Genomic DNA, 4507 nt, shown 5'->3' with positions numbered 1-4507 from the left:
TGTCGTCTGAGCACCACCTCACCAGAGGTCAGCAGCGGCGGTGTTGTGAGCCGAACAGGACTGGAAACTGGCCCTTGAGGCCAGTACACGTCGTCCTCACCAGGTGTCGTCGTCCGTTTGGAGGGGGTTTCGGGAGCTGACCCACAGATGGCGCGGTCGTCACTGCTCCGTGCTCGGACGCTGGATCCGGGTTCGTAACACCTCCCCACCAAAAAGAATTTGGTTTGGGGTTCTAGAAAAAGAAACACAAACCAAATTAGTACGGCGACACGACTCCAAATGGACTCACATGCTTTATAAACTGGGACGGCGAGGCTGTCTCGTCCACAGAACTGTCCTACTGGGCAATTCTGGCACAACGGGAACTCGCAGATAGAAGGCAATGACCTGCCTGACGTAATCTTCCACGTCTCCACGATGTCAAGCAGGGGCATCATCTCACCTCTCTCGAGTAAGGATCGATATCGACCCGATCTAGGGCGATTCGACACTTCCCTATGTCGTGGCACCGATGATGGCTGGTTACAAACGGCATTTCTGGTGCCGGTCCGGTAGTTCTTCAGGGAGACGGGAACCTGGAATACAGGGGTCGGATCATTTCGAGTCACAGCGACAGTTAGATCAGTACTCACAGCAGACTCCTCTACTAGGCTCACACCTAGTTCCAACGGAGCTGTTCGTACATCGACTATGGCATTCGCTCTGCCACCGTCAGGTCGACCAACGTTCTGCATAACGCTGTATTGAGGCTCAGCTATCACACGGGGGGTGTCAACCTGTCGGAAATAATCACTCATATTATCGTATCGCGTACCTCCTGTATCTACTATCACCTTCCAGGCTCCTTCGTCGACTGCAACACTCGCAGTACATGTCTCTAATCCCTGGGATCTCTTCACAATGTTCAAGGGAGCCATCATCTGCCGGGTCGTCCACTGATCCTTACCGAGGACACACATAAGAATAAAACAAAATACCGCTAAGAGACATGCAGCCAACCGAGGGATAAGCTTCCTGAGCCTATAGTGTCCATAACCGGCTATATCCATTAGCCTGGTTTGGATCGAAGAGGGCTCTAGAACCTTCGTACATACCTCACATACCTCCGACGTCTGGGGAATCTCTGGCCGGTTCAATGAACGCCGTACCTTGCCATACCGCAAGTACTCATCTGCCTTCGCTCCAGACTCGGTATCCGTGGGTACTTGCACACAAGACCTCTCTTCCTGCTCAGGTACTTCTGCCATCGTAACCTCATGTTTCTTGTCGAGAGAAGAATCAGGAGACACTGTTAGAATACTGTCGATCTGCGGGTGAGAGGACAAATTAAATATGTTTAAATCCGGGTCTGCCTTTACCTGGATATTACCATTGCCTGCCGTTACCTCTGACCTTGCTGTTTCGGCTGACTCGTCCGCGACCTTGGGAAGATTTATGCTCCAATCTGTCACCAAGTCGTTGGCTAGTACCACGTCAATCCCAGCCACAGGGAGGGTATCGACTACTGCCAACGCACATGTGCCGCTGAAGTAAGGCGAGTCGAGATGTACTGGCATTAAGGGGGCGATGTACCGCGTCCTTGGAAACCCAACCAGGACAACCTTTGGTCTCCCAACCACACTCACTCCTTCGGGTAACGAGCTTCTCACGATCAGGGACTGGGCTGCTCCACTATCTCTGAGCACTACAACTGATCTACCAGTATGATCACTCGTTACATACCCGCTTGAAGTGTGAGGGGCGAACAAACTTGATCCTTCCTGCGTTGTCGTCGACTGGCTTCCGGCTGGTGGTACTACACAGCTCATCAACATCACCTCCCTTCGTGCGCCGCCACCTCTTCTGCCTCGGCACATAGCAGCTATATGCCCTTTCTGCCCACACGTCCAGCACACCATATTCCTCCTCGGACTCCGGTGTTTCGGACTGCTAGGACTAGTCCTTCGGGGGCTACTTGGGGGCGTCTTCTTAGCGCTTTGTGGGACGGGTCTTTCCTCTTCGTCATGAGGTCTGTCGAACCGGCGTTGGTAATTCCTCGGGACGTACTTAGTAGACGGCCTATAAGTCAGGATGTATTCCTCAGCCATGGTGGCTGCCGCACTCAAGGTCTCTACCTGCTGTTCCTCTAAGTACGTCTTCAGGTCTCCAGACAAACAATCCTTGAAGTCCTCTAGCAGTATAAGCTGCTCGAGGTCTTCTTTGGTCTCCACCTTCCGAGAGGCACACCACTCCTGGAAAAGTCGCTCCTTGATTGTGGCGAATTCGGTAAAAGTGTGCTCTGAGGTCTTTTTCAAGTTTCGGAACTTCTGCCTGTATGCCTCCGGTACCAATTGGTACGCCATGAGCACAACCTTCTTCACCTTGTCATAATCGCCGGAGTCGTCAAGGAATAACGTGGAGTAGGCGATTTGGGCCTCCCCAGTCAAGACTGACTGGATCATGATGGCCCAATTCTCCCTTGGCCACTCCAAAGAGGCAGCGACTTTCTCGAAGGCTGCAAAGAACTTCGAAACTTCCCTCTCATTGAATTTGGGGACCATTTTGATGTTTCTTACCGGATCGGAAACTGCTGCTTTCCGTGGTTGGCCTCCGACCACCGCCTAATCGTAATACTTCTAGTTCATGTTGTCTCTGTCTTTCTTTTTCCTTCTCCTCTCTCGCTGTTTCTCTTCCCTTTCTCGCTCTTCTCTCCTCTTTCTCGTTCTCTCTTTCTTTTTCTCGTTCTTCTCTCTCTCGTCTCTCTTCTCTTTTCTCGTTCTTCTCTCTCTCGTTTCTCTTCTCTTTCTCGTTCTTCTCTCTCTCTTTTCTCTTCTCTTTCTCGTTCTTCTCTCTCTTTTCTCTTCTCTTTCTCGTTCTTCTCTTCTTTCTTCTCTTTCTAATTCTAAATGCCTCATCGCCAATTCCTTTTCTTTAATTCTCGTTCCATTTCTAACTTCTTCCATTCTATCTCACGATTTATCTCTAGGGCACGCATTTGTTCTGTAAGAAAGCTAATATTAAGCTCACCTGCATCACTGTCAATGTCACTGGCCTTATCTTCCTTTTCCATGGAAGCTATTTCCTCACCTTCCTTTATACTAGGAGTCTCGCCTTCCTGTTTCTCCTCTGCCTTCAGGTTGCCGGTGAACCTGGACAAGATCTCCACACGGGAATCACTGGCACGGATCTTGATCTCCAGGTAGGCGCTCACTAGTACAAGTTCTGGTTTGCTCAGATATTTTAATCTGGCAAGACAGTCCTCTCTGTTCAGAAAAGCCTGAACATCGTCCAGATCATCGATGGTAGCTTTTTTCTGCCATTGTCACAGATGGAACACTAACTAGCACTTAACACACCGCTTTCACGTTAGCACTTCGCGCACCGAGCACTGTTCTACGTCAATATTGCACTTTATCGCACCTGGCATTTCACTCTGCCAATATTGCACGTAATTACTTCGGGCACCGCACTACACAATATTGCACTGAATCCCAGCGAACACTTCGCTCTACAATATTGCACTGAATCACGCCGAGCACCGCACTACACGATATTGCACTTAATCGCTTAATCACAGCGAGCACCGCACTGCACAATATCGCACTTAGCCACTCTTGAGCACAGCACAGGACGTATAACGTCACAAACAGGGGGGATTATATACAGGGATTACGCCACTTCACCACCCCTGTCAAACATACTTAACAAGGGGTCGGATCCCGCTGGGGATGCCAATTATGTTACGGCCCTCTCGGGTCGCAACGGGGTTCGTACTCTGATGTCGTTAGAGGAAGTTGTATCCGGCCCCAAGCCAGTAGTGGCTTTCAAGGGATGAGATCCGTGACGCAAGTAAAATAAAAGGGGAAGGGAAATAAAGTTAAGAACTTAAGATTATAATTGTTCCCATCACCAATAAATAATATAAGATTACACAGGGGGAGGGGTATTAACACTGCACAAGGGAATTATTTACACAATTGTCTTCTCCTGAAGACTCTGGATCCAAACTCTCGGTGCCAAGTCCTCGGTGCTTTCGTGGTCTCTTGACGAATCCTTCGACCAAGCTGAGTCTACCCCAAACACAGGCCAGCCAAAACACAGTTCCACTGGGGGCACTGCCGTGGAGGCCATCAACCACAAGTCCAGCAGGTCTGCTGGCAGGTTCCGGATCAGCGACGCTGGTCAGGCCACTCCACGAGCGATACTAGGGTAGCGCCCTAGTCAGGAGCCTCGTGTGATGCCACAAATCACTCTCCTGTTCTCAATACCCCAGTGGTTAATCGTCTCCAGCACTCGGTCCCGGGTACGACAACCCTTCACTGCCGCTTCACAGGCAGGGTAACACCACAGTGTTCTTCCGGGAGACGACTTCACAGCTGCTGCATCAAAGCACAAGGTATGGAGACGGCTGCCTTGGGTAGACTGACTCAACTTCCATCACAGCAGTCCCAGGTCGACTCTGTAAGCAGACACGTCATCAATAACTGGGGAAACACTAGGACCTCACTTACAGGCTCAGACACAAACG

This window comes from Procambarus clarkii, chromosome 28 (genome assembly GCF_040958095.1).
Source record: "Procambarus clarkii isolate CNS0578487 chromosome 28, FALCON_Pclarkii_2.0, whole genome shotgun sequence".
NCBI classification, from domain to species: domain Eukaryota; kingdom Metazoa; phylum Arthropoda; class Malacostraca; order Decapoda; family Cambaridae; genus Procambarus; species Procambarus clarkii.
This window is presented reverse-complemented; position numbering follows the sequence as displayed.